At 37.1% G+C, this 18397-nt stretch overlaps 2 pseudogenes; one reads left to right on the top strand and one right to left on the bottom strand.

Moving 5' to 3' along the window:
• LOC149156656 (uncharacterized) overlaps positions 1–18397 on the top strand; it is a 250647-nt pseudogene that overhangs the window by 9764 nt on the left and 222486 nt on the right.
• LOC149156657 (transcription factor ORG3-like) lies at positions 170–9193 on the bottom strand (annotated as a pseudogene).

The following is an 18397-nucleotide window of genomic DNA, read 5'->3' as shown; positions in this document are numbered from 1 at the left end:
TTTTCCAATAATGAAAAGAACCCCGAGTCTCCAATTCGTACTGGCCCTATGTTTTTAAATGCCTTTGTAAATGGATTCGTTACAAAATAGTTGTGTGTTTGGGAGCATTCTATTGGTAAGGATAAAACCACCATTGGTCCAACAATACATTATACTCTATATCTTGAATCTATGAATCCCAAATGAATTTGAGTACGTCGAGTCCCTCCTTTCCTAACAGCACCAAAAGCATAGAGAACACAATGCCAAGTCTAGAATTACAAATTGTTACTATCCTCTGTGAACTTCCAAACCCTGCCTTTGCTGTAACTTTAACATGATCGGGAGAGCCTGTGATCGCAGGAAGAGGAGGAGGGCCCATAAATTCTACCAATCCTTCAGCTCTAGTGCTCCTCATAGATTTTGAGCTCACGAGGTAGCTTGCATGAATTTATTGTTTGGTACCGTCTATCAGCTTAGCACGTTTTCTTTTTAATTTCTCGATTTCATTCTGCAGCTAAGGAATGTATTTAAGGACTCCAGAAATGGTATTTGGAATGCTCAGCTTTCCCTGCAAAGGAGAACTCAATTCAAGAGAAAATTAAGTTTCAAGAATAAATTTAAAACCTCTATGTGAACCCAGTCAAGAGCAGAAGAAAAGAACTGACAGTGTTCCGTAAATAAAACGGCTAAGTCTTATTTACCATTTACCATGCTATCTATCTATAAATGCAAGCAAAAGAAAAAAACTGACAATGTTTGGTAAACTAAACGACAATCATTATTTACCATTTACTATAATATCGAACTATAAATGCGTAGAGTAGTATATCCCCACTACTGGATCCAAATGGATAATAGATAACTATAAATGCGCACAGCAATATATCCCCACCACTAGATCCAAATGGATAATAGATAACTATAAGGCAGTGAATTAGTGTCAACTGTCATGCCATATCTTCCTTTGAAGATGAACTACCTCTGCGTGGAGAAGGGCCTGCAATCTTTGTTCATCTAATCCATTGAGCTAGAGTAATCTTTCCTTCTATGCGTGGCTGAGGTCTAGGTCCAGCTGAGCTACCATCCTTAGTGTATTGAATTCAAATTCCATTGACAGCAAAGCCTTCTTCCCATAGACCAGTTCATAGGGCAAAGTTAATGAATCTGAATTCAGGATGCTAACTTGTACTTTAGCGCGTACTATTTTATGAAAGAATCACATGCTATTTATGATTAGACTCATTCAAACTTATCTGTACTTTCTCTATTTTAGCTTGTACTTCAACTTACAAGCACGTTATTTATGATTGGAGATTATTTTAAGAATATGTTTGAAACTAAAAATTTATTTTAATGTAAATACATTTTAATACGATGTATTTTTATATGCTATAATAAGATATACAGTGAAGTGACAGATATGTGCGAATATATTGTAATAAGATATGCAGGAAAGTGACTATATACCCATATAGTGGATATGTTGTAATAAGATATATTGTGAAGTGACATATATATGTATATATTGTAATAAGATATGCAGTGAAGTGATTACAAGATACTATATACTGTAATAATATATATGGGGAATCAAATGACAAAATTAAATTTTCCAGGTTGTGCATATTCCTAACTTCGTGCGGGTTCACAGTATGCTCCACATTCAGCATTATATTATTCCCTACTTCCACGAAATAAATGAACTAATACAACATCAAGGGCTTAAACCTTAGATCCCTTTCGTTTGACACCATTGGGATTTTGATCATGTTTACTAATTAGCATTCCCTAGCCCTTATCGAGTATCACGTAATACAAGGTTAGACCTGTAAGTATTGTTGGGGATTTTTCTGGTAAAATCCCAAAAACAAACAAATCAAACTGAACACAGAGGCAATGCTTTGTTTTTCTGCCACGGGATCCTTTGCACAGGGAAGCCTTAAATTTGTTTTTGTCTGAGGACAGAGTATTACACCACCATAAAAAAATTTGTATTCATTAAAATATAATGCATGACACATATTCATCCTCTTTTACTGAGAGGGATTCACCAAAAATACATTCAGCCAACAAAAAACAAAACTCTGTCTCCTCCTGAGAATTTACACTGCTGGGTAAAATTCTCTTTTTCTTTTACCGCTGTAAAACCCTTTTACATTTACTGGTGTAATAAAAATTTTACACATATTGTTGTAAAAACAAATTTTCATATGCAGCTTCACACAAAAAATGATGTGCTTACACTCCCCGCACTGCTGTGCATATCCTCCTTGCAAAAAAAAATCAACACATATAAAAAAAACTATCTGCTGCTCCCCTGTTCTTTCGCTGCCGCGAGCTTCAGTTTTCATCCCATGTGCAAATGTAAAAATTACAACTTAGAGCACGTTTCACATTTGGCTCGTTCAAAAAAAACATTACAAAACCATATGCACTCCCACCTTTTTATGCACTGTTGTGCAATGTTTTTTGCTGCTGCTTTGTTTTTACAATGGTCAACACATGATTTATGCACTACTGTGCATCTCCTTGATTGTTCGATGCTGCAAATTGTCACTTTTATCCCATGAGCAAAAAAAATTACAGCCGCTACCCCTTTTCGTTTAATTCATTATGCAAATGAACCCAGAACAAAAACATATCAGGGCAATTCAATTTTACTTGCCAAACTCCCGTGTAATAAAATTTCACCAACAATCTACGAACGCCATTTAATTCTCAGCATGGCGGTCAATTAATTCACTGACAAGTCGGCGGTCAAAACAAAAGTTTGTTTTACTCCACGCAACATTAACTGCAGGCTTGTACACAACTTCGGCTTTGATCAACGGTGGAGATCCATCCTTGCAATCAGACGGTTGACGGCGATTTCGGGAGAACCTTCCATGCTGAACGTTACTGTCCGGGGAATGGGCGGTCAAACAAAAAGTTCAGGCAGCTTGTAACAGATCCTGGTTGGTTGACTTGATCGGACGCTATTTGCACACCAAACTCACACAAGTTAATCGAAGTTTAATGTCCAGGGAATTGGTGGTTTCGGAGTTGTACACTGGACGCGTGGCTGGAGCTGATTGTGTCGGAGGCCCTCTGACAGAAACCACTTTTCGGCATAAGCGGTGTGGGGAAGTTTGGCTGTTTTGTGGACGCGGTTTACTGCCGGCACTGTTCAACTGTTACGACAGTTGAAATTACAATTTCAACACTCCCCTTTAATTTCAACTGCTGGGCGTTCAAACATACCCAGACACTTCCTCAAAAATTCAAAGCTTTTCTGATCCAATGGCTTTGTCAAAATGTCTGCAACCTGTTCCAAAAAAAAGGTCTTCCTCTTAACAGAGGGATTACAAAACTGCTGTTACACAAAGATCTTCCTCACATAGAGGGATTCACCAACACTGTTGTTCAAAAACATCTTCCTCACATAGAGGGATTCACCAACTGCTGTTACAAAAAGAGTCTTCCTCTTAACAGAGGGATTCACCTGAGACTGTGCTGAAGAGCACCTTCCTCTTGACAGAGGGATTCACCAGTCTATGCTTTTAAGCATCTTCCTCTTGACAGAGGGATTCACCATGACACTGTGCTGAAAAGCACCTTCCTCTTTAACAAAGGGTTTCACCAAGTGGCTGTGCTGAAAAGCACCTTCCTCTTTAACAGAGGGATTCCCCAAGATTACATTTCAACAGCAAAAGATTACTCTGTCCCAACTTACAAATTTACACTGCTGTGTGTAAATATTTCTTACATTCACTGTTGTTGCATATATTTCATTTTAGTTCAATGAACAACACACTCACTGCACTTACATTTACTTCTGTAAAAAAAATTCTTTTACATGTGCTGCTGCCCATTACATTTCGTTTCTTAAAAAAAAAAAATATTCATGCTGTGGCATTTTTCATATTCACACTGCTGTTTGTTTTTACTACATATTCTCCAACAACAAAAACAAGACTTACATTACCCTTTTCACTGCTGTGTGAAAAATTTGATTGCATTCTCAAACACTGGGCATTTACGCTCTGCTGCGTTTTGCCCTCTTCTCATTACCACAAAAAAAAAATTCACTTCTGCACACTGCTGTGTGTTTTTCTTCCTTCTGTTTTCAAAATGGAAAACAACCAACAACTTCACTGCACTTACATTTCAACGCTGCCCCTTTTTCTTCTCCGCACTTCTGTGCATATTGCATTGCATATGTGATAAAAAATAAAGCAAAAACATTACATTTTTCAACACTGCTGCGAATAACATTTCAGAGGGATTAACAAAAAGATTTCATTTGCACTCTACTGCACTGCAATACATTCTCCACGCAATCTCCATGCCCTGCAGACTTTTCTTCTCTGCTTTTATGGCAGATTTAATTCCATATCTCTCCCCTATAAGAAAATCTTCATCAAAGAATGATTGTTAATAGAGTTCAGCAATTATGATAAAAAAAATATAGGCTCCCCTTAACTGTATGCATCATCTTCTTTCAGCAAAGTTTTCTCAAAAAAAACTTAGATCAGCTGGAAAGCTCAAGGGGCTTTCAGACTGTATTTCCTTCCTTCTCCAAACTTGTGTAACTTTCTTCTTTTGCATAGGTCTAGCTTGTGTAAGAACCCATGTTAAGTTACAATCACGTGCCATATGCCCAATGTTATGACACTTGAAACATTCTACATTGTTCATGAATAAGATTTCATGATTTCTTCCTATAAAATTGTTTCTTGGAGGTTGTCGGAGACCATAACATCTATCTCTATGAAATGCTCTACAGTCTTTTGCCATATGACCAAAGTTTGAACAAGAATAACAATAACCAAAAAATGAACTTTGGTACCTAGGAGATGGAGGTTTCCTTGATGTACTTCTGAAGCCTTTCTGCCTTGAGATCCTTTGATGATAACCATTGCCTCTTGCCTCTTTGACATTATCAACATTTCTTCTTGAAGCTGGTTTTCTACTTGGAGTAGGATTTCTTCTATTGTAGCCTTGACATTTCTCCTTGCCTTTGGTGGAACTAGGAGCATCACAATCTCTTTCTGCCTTCTTCACATCTCCTTTGCTTAAAGCATTTTCATTCTTGCTTGAGGGTTCACCTACATACCCGAGTCCTGATTTATCAGATGGACATCTGTGATAGATGAGCATGTCATCCAAGGCTTGAGCGCTCTTCATGATTTTGTTCATCCCTTCAACCTTTTTCCTGAGGAGGACAATCTCTTCTTCCAATCTTTCACACTCATTATTCTTCTTTGCAAGTTGTTCTTCAGTTTCTTCTTTGCTACGAATAGCTTCAGTTACTACTATTCTAAGGGAGATAATATCTGACTTCATTTTGGAGATTTCTGCTTGACTACTCTCCATTTTCTTTTCAGCTTCTTGTGCCTACTTCCTGGCTTCTTGTAATTCAGACTTAAGGGAGGAGACCTCTGCCTTGTACTGTCCAATCTCTTCTACAAGTTTGTTCACTCTCTTGTGCCTTTGTTCAAGTTGACTTGACAAGGCATCTTCGTGCTTCTTTGCTTTATTCAATTGATTTGTCATGGATATGACTTCTTCATGATACTTCCTCTTGCTTTGATCAAGTTCTTTCTTAAGCTTGGCGAGCTCTTCATCCCTTTCTTTTACTTGAAGCTTGATGAGGTCAACCTTCTCATTTTCAGCTTCTATGATGGGTTCTGAATTTTCTTCTTGACTGATTTTCATGGTCAGTGCTCCCTTTGCATGAAGGTCATGAAGTCTGTCCCATATCTCTTTTGCTGATGAATATTTTCCTAGATTCTTCTTTAAAGAATCAGGCAGTCCATCCAAGATAGTCTTTGCTGCCTTTGCATTGTACTCCTTGGATTCTCTATCCATCTTGCTATCATCAATCACTGATTCCCAGATTTCAATCCCTTGAGACTGTAAGATAGTCCTCATTTTTATTTCCCACATATCAAAATTTCCATTAAACCTTGAAGCCTCAAATAGAATGCTTTCAAATAGATTGTCTTCTATTTTAGTAGAAGAGGGAGACACAACCTTAGGAGGATTGGAGGCTTTCTTCTTTGACCTTGCCATTCTTAGCTATACTTCAAATATTTGACTGTGTTTTCAAAATGATTGACTATTTCTTCAACAGCAACACAGAAAATTAATCTGAGAAATACCTGGATTCTTTTGCCTGAGACTTAACACTGCTGGAGAAGCTTTATTGCTGCAACAAGAATTTTTCCTTCAGCTTCTTTGTCACCTTTAAAGAGCCTGGATTAGCTCTGATACCACTGTTGGGGATTTTTCTGGTAAAATCCCAAAAACAAACAAATCAAACTGAACACAGAGGCAATGCTCTATTTTTCTGCCACAAGATCCTTTGCACAGGGAAGCCTTAAATTTTTTTTTGTCTGAGAACAGAGTATTACACCACCATAAAAAAATTTGTATTCATTAAAATATAATGCCTGATACATATTCATCCTCTTTTACTGAGAGGGATTCACCAAAAATACATTCAGCCAACAAAAAACAAAACTCTGTCTCCTCCTGAGAATTTACACTGCTGGGTAAAATTCTCTTTTTCTTTTACTGCTGTAAAACCCTTTTACATTTACTGGTGTAATAAAAATTTTACACATACTGCTGTAAAAACAAATTTTCATATGCAGCTCCACACAAAAAATGATGTGCTTACACTCCCCGCACTGCTGTGCATATCCTCCTTGCAAAAAAAAATCAACACATATAAAAAAAAACTATCTGTTGCTCCCTGTTCTTTCGCTGTCGCGAGCTTCAGTTTTCATCCCATGTGCAAATGTAAAGATTACAACTTAGAGCACGTTTCACATTTGGCTCGTTCAAAAAAAACATTACCAAACCATATGCACTCCCACCTTTTTATGCATTGTTGTGCAATGTTTTTCGCTGCTGCTTTGTTTTTACAATGGTCAACACATGATTTATGCACTGCTGTGCATCTCCTTGATTGTTCGCTGCTGCAAATTGTCACTTTTATCCCATGTGCAAAAGAAATTACAGCGGCTACCCCTTTTCGTTTAATTCATTATGCAAATGAACCCAGAACAAAAACATATCAAGGCAATTCAATTTTACTTGCCAAACTCCCGTGTAATAAAATTTCACCAACAATCTACGAATGCCATTTAATTCTCAGCATGGCGGTCAATTAATTCAATGACAAGTCGGCGGTTAAAACAAAAGTTTGTTTTACTCCACGCAACATTAACTGCAGGTTTGTACGCAACTTCGGCTTTGATCAACGGTGGAGATCTATCCTTGCAATCGGATGGTTGACCGCGATTTCGGGAGACCCTTCCATGCTGAACGTTACTGTCCCGAGAATGGGCGGTCAAACAAAAAGTTCATGCAGCTTGTAACAGATCCTGGTTGGTTGACTTGATCGGACGCTATTCGCACAGCAAACTCACACAAGTTAATCGAAGTTTAATGTCCGGGGAATTGGTGGTTTCGGAGCGTGGCTGGAGCTGATTGTGTCGGAGGTCCTCTGACAGAAACCACTTTTCGGCATAAGCGGTGCGGGAAGTCTGGCTGTTTTGCGGACGCGGTTTACTGCCGGCACTGTTCAACTGTTACGACAGTTGAAATTACAATTTCAACAAGTATCAACGATTGTATTTGCCTAATGAAAGCTTCATTACACTAGTAGTGGTCAATTCAATCATCAAGCTGATTCCGTGGTGATATTGAGCACCTTTCACCGTAATTTAGTAATGGTAATAAGACTTATATTAGAAGCATACGTACTGTTCAAGCCCATATGAGTAATCCCCTAGATAATGTTCATAGTATATTGAATATGGGATTATACTATAACTTAATCTGTATATGTATAAAGTTATCTCATACTGTACTTGCTTTCCCATGTTTCTCGAGTTTCGTTTGAGTGTTGCTAAGGCTAGAGAGTATCATCAGCTTTCTTGTTCATATCTTATGAGAATACAGGTACCAAGTCCATGTACTACCTTCTTACTTCTATGGAACCAAGAGCTTAGCTGTTCCGTTATACTACTTACAGCTTTTGCTTTTCCGTGTGTGTTATTTCAAAATATTAAAATCAGTAATACTAATGAATTTGTTTCATAGAATTAAGAACTGGAATCATGATATATTTACCCTAATTAAATAGGTAATGTAATGGAAGATTAGTGTTAGTTTCCACTATGAAAGTAATATGATATAGATGTTATGGAAAGTAGGTAGTGAAATGAGTACTAGTAACCTTATACGTACCATCATGTGTTATGTGATTTATTAGCTATACCAGTTTGATTACCATAGTAGACCAGTTGACCTAAGCTTAACTCGATCTATAATAGGTGTTAGGTTCATATCCAAGGTAATATTCAGAACTATAATATTCAAAATTATAGTATTCCCCAAGAGACAAATACTCCATTGCGTGTTCACAGTATGCTCCATATTCAGCATTATATTATTCCCGAAGTGACAGATACACCCTATCTCTATATATAAGGGAATTAAACGACATAAATTTAACTTTTCCAGGTTGTGCATATTTCCAACTTCTTGGGTGTTCACAGAATGCTCCATACTAAGAATTATATTATTCCCTAAATGAACTAATAGAGCATCAAGGACCTAAACTTAAATCCCTTTCACTTGACACGACTGGGATTTTGATCAAGTCTAGTAATCAAATTCATTCCCTTTTTTGAGGATTTTAATCAGTTCTAGTGATAAATTTCATTCCAACTTTTCACCTATCGGCAGCAAAATTATGGAACGATATGGAAAGGACGTAGGTTTGAGGTTCACCTTTCGATTTATAATAGATAACAACGAACGTAGTTGGGAGAAGAGCATTTTCAATGTCTTTTGCCTGTGCCGTTCCCTGGTGTTATGAAAAAGCTTTTTTGGTGCAAGAACTGATCGGCCTGGAACATTCCTTATCATTGGGCTGCAGCTCCAAGCAGCTATTTACGGGGATGATACCCGGGGATTGGCGATGATCATATTCTTCAGCCATGAATCCAACTTGACTGCTGGTGTATTCCTCGAGTACGACATCGGCAATAGTTGGCGGCCGCGACAGATCAAACAGCCAATATCTAGGCGGACTTATGTTGGTGGTTGCAGGTTGATGATGGGTTTCCCATGGGGAACGCACAAGCAAAGAGCCCATATCCGAATCGTTATAGGTATCACTATGAGCACGAGACAAAATGGGGAACGTGTTCATGATGAAGGTTAGGCTAGATAATATAACTCATGAAATCACCTCGCCAAGCCCTTTCATCGTACGGAGCTGAAAATACTAGATGTTTTCAGAGCATGGAATTGAGAGGGCATCTGTGTGTATGAGGAGCTCCCCATTCCTTGCCACCGGTGGAGTCTTAAATCCTTAAAAGCAATCCAAGGAGATGAATGTTTCTATCAGCGATGATTTGCTGACGGTATTTATGGTCCCCAGGTATCATGATTGGTTATTGGTAAGCGATTGCTTTCGTCAGAGAGCGACCCCAGCTATCACTATTGTTCTGTGCTAATCCCGCCTGCTTGTCACACAATGGTTCTGCGTATCTTTCGATATGTAATTGAAGAATTCCTGGTTTCTATCACTTGGATATTGGAGTGAACGACGCCCAAAGATTCAATTAAAATTAAACATTCCGCTTTGTTATGGTCTGTGCCCATTATCCACGCATGCGGTCTATTCTATTGAGATACACAATTCGTTGAAAAGGTACCGAATCCAATTCTATTGAGATACACAATCCAATGTAGGTCCCGAATCCAACTTTGAAACGGTGCACAATTCTTTTAACGAAGCATTTTTCGGGAATATTTTATCCTTGCATTGACGTCCCGAAAAATGCTTCGTTAAAACATTTGTGCACCGTTTCAAAGTTGGATTCGGGACCTACATTGGATTGTGTATCTCAATAGAATTGGATTCGGTACCTTTTCAAAGAATTGTGTATCTCAATAGAATAGACCGCATGCGTGGATAATAGGCACAGACCATAACAAAGCGGAATGTTTATTTTTAATTGAATCTTTGGGCGTCGTTCACTCCAATATCCAAGTGATAGAAACCAGGAATTCTTCACTTACATATCGAAAGGTAAGCAGAAGTTGCCTGGAATTTGACGTCCCACAAGACTTATTTCATATTTTAAGACGTATTTGACATTTGCTGTAAATTTTTGTCCATCAAATTTGAGTGCTTCATATATCAGAAACCGTCATTTTGATGTTTAATTTAGGATTTGTTGGTCAAAATTTATATTACCCGTTTTTAAGTTAAAAACGCAAAAGTCAGACTAAGCCCAAGGCCATAACGCAAATGAGTACAACACCTCTGGCTCACATGGCAATGGACCCTGGCACAGTTTCATAGATTTGAATGGTATAAAAATTTATCTGGGTATAGTCCTTTCATAGATTTGAACTTTATGAAGGGAGATCTAGCCCTAGGCAACTAAGAACAACTACATTGTAATCTAGGTGTTACATTCAAGGAATTGACCAATCAGTCTAACTCAAGAATGTGAATTCGTCAAGAATGTGAATTCAGCCATCAAACTGTAAGCTAGTACGTGATTGGAAAATACTAAAAATATGCATGCATTTTTTGGTGAATATAACACTTAGAAGGGGTGGTGGGCTTGTTTTTGTTCCTTGGGCTTCCATCAATCATTCCACCCTCTCCCTCTTGTTTGATTCTGCCATCTTCCAACATTGATGAAGAAGTGCGATCAAGAAATAAAAGCAGCCAAGGAACAACGGGTGACGTGAAGGGCTGTTGCAGTGCTTAATTCGAAAACATGGCAGTTGCATTGTTTAATTCCAAAACATATTTGCCGAGGCTTATAAGAAGTCACACCAAATTAGAAATAATGGTAGGTCTCCCTGCTGTGAAAAAGTTGGGCTCGAGAAGGGCCCTGGACGCCCAAAGAAAATCAGAAGCTCGTTACTTACATACTGTAGCACAGTCATGGAAGTTGGAGTGCTCTGCGGTAGAAAGTTGGGCACCGAGATAAGAGATGGAGATTACATTGGGCTAACTATCTAAGACTAAATATCAAGGGGAAAAATTCAGCGTGCAGAAAGAGGAGACTATTATTCAACTTCATGCTCTACAGTGAAATAGGTGGTCTGCCATCGCTACTCACCTTCCCAAGCAAACAAACAACAAAATAACAATGAAAATGGGTAAGCAAAAGGTGGACCTTAAATTCATTCAAAAAAGTAGTCACTGTCATGCTATTTTCTTGAAAAGCAAGGATAGTTATTAATTTGAGGCTCTTGCCATCTATATTATGTGTGGTGTGTCTTCCGGAATCATTGCATACAAATTTTTGGAATTGATGTTTCGAACCATTCTCGTGGTTCATGAACCACGAAAAATGGTTTGAAATGTCGATTCAAAAAAATTGTATGCAATAACTCCAGAAAACAACACCACAACCAAAAATAAGTCACTAAAAATAAATATTGGAGCTTTCTACTGAACTTTCCCTCATCATTTACTTCAAAATCGACAAGATTTACTCGTTTTCAAGTCCCAAGTAAGTTGCCTTCTTCAACCAGTTTCAATCTCATTCGGTTGTTGTTTTGTTTATTTCTTTCTTAGTATTTGTTTTATGTGAAATAAATGTTGTGAAATTATACAGGCTTGTCAAAATGAATTTCTCCGAGGTTCGTTCTTTTTCAAGAATAGTATATCATGTCACGTTAAAAAATTTTCTTAAATATTAGAAAATTAGCTTGTGATTTATTCCATAATGAAGTGCTCAATTACCATTTTGAAAAGCCCATGCTTATTTTGACTATTTTTGTTTTTTTGAGTGGCCTGGCTTATTTTGACTAAAAATAGCTTGTGATTTATTGCATAATGAAGTGCTCAATTACCATTTTGAAAAGCCCAGGCTTATTTTGACTATTTTTGTTTTTTTTAGTGCCCTGGCTTATTTTAACTAATTTTGTATTTTGAGTTTTTTACTAAATGTTTTGAAATCAACTTCATTTTTACCGTAGTGAATTTCTCTTTAAAAAAAATAATTATATAGTTATTAAGCTAAACTTCTCTTACAATAAAAATAATTATTGAAGATGTTACAAACTCATATTTATTTAACATACCTATTTAGATTGTCAACCACTTCTAATATAATTGTATTTGGAGGATTCAACTCGTACTAAGTACATGAATAGAATAAGTGATGGTATTTTCTAGGACAATGTTTAATAGGAAGGATTGAATAGAATAAGTGATGGTATTGTCTAGGACAATGTTTAATAGGAAGGATTTCTTTGTGTAATTGGTTGGGTTGTATATTCCGTCTATGATGTAGACAATAATGTGAATCTAATTTTTTAAGATGAGGAAATCATAGGCTCATATTTAAGATATTATGAAAATATTTAAGATATTATGAAAATGATTGGTTAACAATGTCCAAATGTAGCTCATATTTAAGATATTATGAAAATGATTAGTTAACAATGTTCAAATGTAGATTTTACCTTCTAGATAGATTGCAGAGTTTACCTCATAGATTGCAGAGTTTGCTTAGTCTTGACATTTTTCACCGTCATGGTTTTAGGAATAATGTGTTCCAAATATGTGTAGTGGATATCAAATCAGCTGAAAGGATATACAAATATTTTAAAAAATATTTAGCTATCATTACTGGATTTATTATTCAAGTAGTTCAAGTAGTTCACAGTTGGTTGAAAGTGCACTTATAGGGATTAAAGTTATCTTGGTATAAATAAAGAATTCAGTAAATAAAATATGTAGTGAGTAAATAAAGATGTGTGTGCCCATCTCTCAATAAAATATTTGGTGAAAATAAGTTATTAAGAAATAGGTAAACATGTAATTATATGTTTAATAAATTTGACATATGTAGTAGATTATTGGATTTAAAAAAATTATAAAAAGGGATAGCAGTTACATTCTTGATATTTAAAAAAAATAACTATCTCATTTACTTGCAGTTGAGAATCCTCATCATTTTAAATATATGGTTTTCTTTAGTTTCTTTCACATGTCAAAATTTATGTACATAATCAAAATTATTAACTCCCAAAGGCTAAAAAGCTTTATAAAATCTTTAAAATATGGTTGTATACTAGGTAGACAAACATATGCTAATTTAGGAGGAAACAAGGCACTCTAAGAGAGAGATTAAAGGGAGTGGAGACATGGTGAAACACATATGTTGAGAAGAAACAAGGCACTCTCATAGGGAGATTAAAAGAAGTTGAGATGAAGGAATAGTTGTAAGAGAATTTCTAGATAAGGGAAAATCGAAACTCACAAATTTAAGTAGAACATCAAATGAAAGGCATGAAGAATGCCAAAAAGTCATCAAATTTTCATTTGACAGGCAAAGGGGATTTGAAATTCTAGCCTTGCGCAGAACCATTGTGTGACAAGCACATGCGATTAGCACAAAACATTAGTGATAGCTGGGGACCATCAGTGCCCCCTGAATAGTGATAGCTGAATCACTCGCTGACAAATGCAATCACTTACCAATAAACAATCATGATACCTGGGGACCATAAATACCGTCAGTAAATCATCGCTAATAGAAACATTCAACTTCTTGGATTTCTTTTATAGATTTAAGACTCCACCGATGGCAAGGAATAGGGAGCTCCTCATACATACAGATGTCCTCTCAATTCCATGCTCTGAAAACATCTAGTATTTACAGCTCTGTACGAAGAAAGGGCTTGGTGAGGTGATTTCGTGAATTATATTATCTAGCCTAACCTTAATCATGAACACGTTACCCATTTTGTCTCGTGCTCATAGTGATATCTACAACGATTTGGATATGGGCTCTTTGCTTGTGCATTCCCCATGGGAAACCCATCATCAACCTGCAACCACCAACATAAGTCTGCCAAGATATTGGCTGTTTGATCTGCTGCTGCCGCCAACTATTGTCAATGTCGTACTGGAGGAATATACCAGTAGTCAATTTGGATTCATGGCTGAAGAATATGATCATCGCCAATTCACGGGTATCGGGTAATCCCAGGGTATCATCCCCGTAAATAGCTGCTTGGAGCTGCAGCCCAATGACAAGGAGTGCTCCACGCCGATCAGTTCTTGAACCAAAAAGGCTTTTCATAACGCCAAGGAATGGCACATGCAAAAGACATTGAAAATTCCTTCTCCCAACTATGTTGGTTGTTACCTATTATAAATCGAAAGGAAAACCTCAAACCTACATCCTTTCCATATCGTTCCATAATTTTGTTGTCGATAGGTGAAAAGTTGGAATGAAATTTATCACTAGAACTGATTGAAATCCTCAAAAAAGGGAATGAATTTGATTACTAGACTTGATCAAAATCCCAGTCGTGTCAAGTGAAAGGGATTTAAGTTTAGGTCCTTGGTGCTCTATTAGTTCATTTAGGGAATAATATAATTATTAATATGGAGCATACTATGAACACCCAAGAAATTGGAAATATGCACAACCTGGAAAAGTTAAATTTATTTCGTTTAATTCCTTTATATATAGAGAGAGGGTGTATCTGTCACTTTGGGAATAATATGATACTCAATATGGAGCATACTATGTGTTGGCATTATGGCACGGGTTTTGAGCTATGGCACAGGTGTTGTCCTTGATGGCAACTCTCTTTGGTAACAGATCTCAGTTCAGGCTTTCAGAATGAAGGAAAAGACATATACGCAGGTTCATCTAGGTGAAGTCGCGTATAAACGCGGGTTAGACGTTTCAAAGGCGTGTGTGCGTATACACGCACTTTCATGCAAGGAAAAGCGTGTATATGTTGGAGAACTTACCTTTGGTCCGTGGTAGTTAGTCCTTGGTACTTGAACCTGTGATTTTGGACCATGATACCTCGTGAGACATGTTGATCCCAGGTATTGGGTCCTTGGTATTGGCTTATTATGGTTTTGGACCGTGGTATTGTGGAATGCCTAAAACTATAAAAGGGGAAGGAGATCATGTGGCAAAGGATCATCTGATTTATTGAATATCTGATATTGTGCTAGATCTGGAATACTGGTGATTGGGTTTTGGTGTAGATCTAGATCTGAATGAAGGATGAACCTGAGCGCAAGAAGGATAAGGTCTATTGATGGATCAAAATCTCAAGGCTTGAACATTGATATTTCTGTATGATTTAGATCTGTTATATGTGGCGCACTCTTGATCTATAAATCTAATAATCTAGGTTAACTAATGACTAAATGTTTAAAAGAATGAATTATCCTTTATAGATATGTACGCCGGTTCAGTGAAGTGCAGGTGCGTATACATGCTTTTTCTGTGAATGAAAGAAGCGTATACGCAGGTTGGTTGTGATACAGAAGCGTATACACACAGGTTTCTGAATAGTGAAGTAGCGTACATATCTTGATTTATGTTCTAGTTGCTTATGTTTTATTGTTGTAGTGTTCTGGCTTCAGAATTGGTGTTTGTGTTCTGGGTACAGCGGTCAGAGAAGTGTTTATTTGATTCAGTTTTTGATTGTTGAAAAGGAGTTTGGTTGATGCAGAAATTCTTGATGTTTGATTGATGCTACCTATGGATCCAGTCTGAAAATTAATGAAACGAGGTCCCTGAAAGCAAAGAGAAGGTTGCAGCCTTCTGCAGGTAGAATCCTGCGTACTAGTATCTCAAGCTAGTACAAGAACTAAGGGGGTTGGAGCTCCCTTCCAAGAAAGCTGGAGAATGAGAGAGAGTTGTAGCTCTCTGCAAGTTGTAGCCTACGTACTGGTAAAGACTGCACCAGTACAAAACATTGTAAAGAGAAGTTTCTAATTAAAAAGAAGATAGAGATGAATTGTAGCATGGGGTTTTCACCCACATTGGGTTTCCTCCTTATATCTTGTGTTCTTATGTCTTCTACTCTGTTTCACTATTTTTGGTACTATTTATTTACTTCTGATTCACAGATTAATAACTGACATCTGAAAGATAAATCTAATTATAAGTCTGCTCTATATATGCGGGTTTCTTTATCTGTAGTTGCGTATATACGCGGTTTTTATTAACTGAAGTAGCGTATATTATTGGGATTTGAAAAAGGAAATATTTGACTTGATAATACTGATTCACCCCCCCCCCCTCTCAGTATTATTTCCAACAATCAGAGTAGGTCCTTTAGTTGAAGCTTGATCGCTTGAAGGAAGATCGTTCATCATGAGCAACTACGAGAGGGAAGCATCAATCAGGCCACCAATTTTTGATGGGACAAACTTCGTTGATTGGAAGGTAAGAGTTACTACCTATCTTCAATCTCTTGGTACAGAAGTCTGGGATATCATAGATATAGGGTATACTTTTCCATCAACAACTCCTATAGATCCGGTTGAGAAGAAGAAATATGAAACAAATGCGAAGGCGGTCAATACTCTATTAGGATGCCTATCTCAATCAGAATTTGTCAAGGTAATGCAGTTTAAATCCGCAAAAGAGATATGGGACAAGATTGTTCTGAGCTATGAAGGAGATGATCAGGTAAAATGAGCAAAACTTCAAACCCTCAGGATTAAGTATGAAAATCTCAGGATGTATAATGATGAAAGTGTGGCTAACTATTTTCTTCATGTAGATGAGATTGTTAATTGTATGAAAAATTTGGGTGAAGAAATAAAAGAGGCTGTTGTGGTTGAAAAAGTTCTAAGATATTTGTCCCCTAGGTTTGAATCTAAAGTTTCTGCAATAGAAGAAAAAGAGAATCTACAAAGCCTTAAAATGTCACAGCTGCACGGAATTCTAACTGCTTATGAAATGAGGAAAGGAGGTCCATCAAAAAGGAGAGAAGCTGCCTACAAGGCTTCAGGAAAAGGCGAGTACTACGAGTCAGGACACGTGTCAGAAGAAGAAGAAGAATCAAATTTTGTCAGAAATCTTCAACGGGGTATTGGATGGTTCCGAGGTAAGTTACCTTTCAAATGGTTTGCTTGTGGAAGAGTCGGTCACTATGCTGCCAAATGTCCTCACAAGGATAAGATTGATAAAGGGAAGGAACCTGTTAGATGGAAAACGAAACAGAATGCAAATAAGAAAAGCTATTACACTCATGAAGATAGTGATGGACTTTCAAATAGTGATGAAGATGAACGAGGTAATGAGTATAAACTTTTAATGGCTTTTGAAGATGATGACTACATGGATGCTATAAATGTAGAAGGTTTTTATGAAGAGATGTCTAATCTCAAAATTTGCTTAGAAGAGAAAAATGTGATTATTGATTCTTTGTAATGTCAACTGGCTGAAAGGAAAAAACATCTTGAAAATTTGGAATGTGAAATTGTTGGTCTTAGAAAGGAGATTGAGAAAACAAAAGCTATTAATCTTAAATTTGTTAAAGGATCTGAAACACTGGATGAGATTATCAATGTGCAGCGTTCTCCACTAATCAAGACAGGTCTGGGATATAATGGACAAACATCTCAAGCATCCACCTCCAAAAGTTATCTTGATGCAACAAGGAGGAGCGAGCAAAGGCCTAATAGAAATCATCAGGTAAACCAGGGACAGTTTACCTCAAGAACGAACAAAGACTATCAAGAAAATCGGGGGCAAGCTACCTTAAGGACAAATAGAAGCTACAATCAGCCACAAGTAAAATCTTCCCAATTTGCCTCAAGAATGGATGTCAGTAGAAACTACAATCAGTTGGATAATAGATTTGATAATTGCAGGAGTTTCTTCAATGGCAAATGCTTCTCTTGCCATAACTTTGGTCACAAAGAAGCCCAATGTGTTGCCTATAAGACAATCATGACTAGAGAAGCTCAAAAACAAAGGAATATGATTGGGATCACGAAAAGGACTTATAACAAATTTTCAGCCCTTGAAAATGAAGTTGAATGTTCTATTTGTAATAACTTTGGTCATGAAGATTCTGAATGCATGATCATGTTTTGGAAGACAACTCAGAAGGAACAAACCTCAAGTGCCAGAACATGGAGAATGAAGGAACCACAACCAGAAAGATGTGGGATAGCCTTTTATGCAGAAGGACAGGAAAATCTATGGTATATCGACAGTGGATGTTTGAAGCATATGACAGGTGATAAAGAAAAACTTGAAACATATACTGCATTAGAAAAGGGAAAGAAGGTTTCTTTTGGAAACGATACCTCTGCAGCCATAAAAGGAAAAGGCACTGCTCAGTTGAAAGAAAAGGTCAAGGCTGGAAATGTTTTGTATGTTGATGGCTTGAAGAAAAATCTACTGATTGTTAGTCAGATGTGCGATCAAGGAACCGAGGTAATATTTCGATCAAATGGATGTAGTGTTCGTGACCTTGATACAGGAAAAACAGTGATCAAAGGCAGAAGAACTCCAAATAATCTATACATATTTGAAGAAGGACAACAACAATGCTATTTGAGCAAGGATGATGAACACTGGTTATGGCACCGGAGGTT

The sequence above is a fragment of the Pinus tabuliformis genome, chromosome 9, assembly GCF_031772625.1.
Source record: "Pinus tabuliformis cultivar Carrire ecotype Pingquan chromosome 9, CPIR1, whole genome shotgun sequence".
NCBI lineage: Eukaryota > Viridiplantae > Streptophyta > Pinopsida > Pinales > Pinaceae > Pinus > Pinus tabuliformis.
The sequence above is the reverse complement of the archived record's forward strand: the minus strand, read 5'-3'. Positions and strand labels throughout refer to the sequence as shown.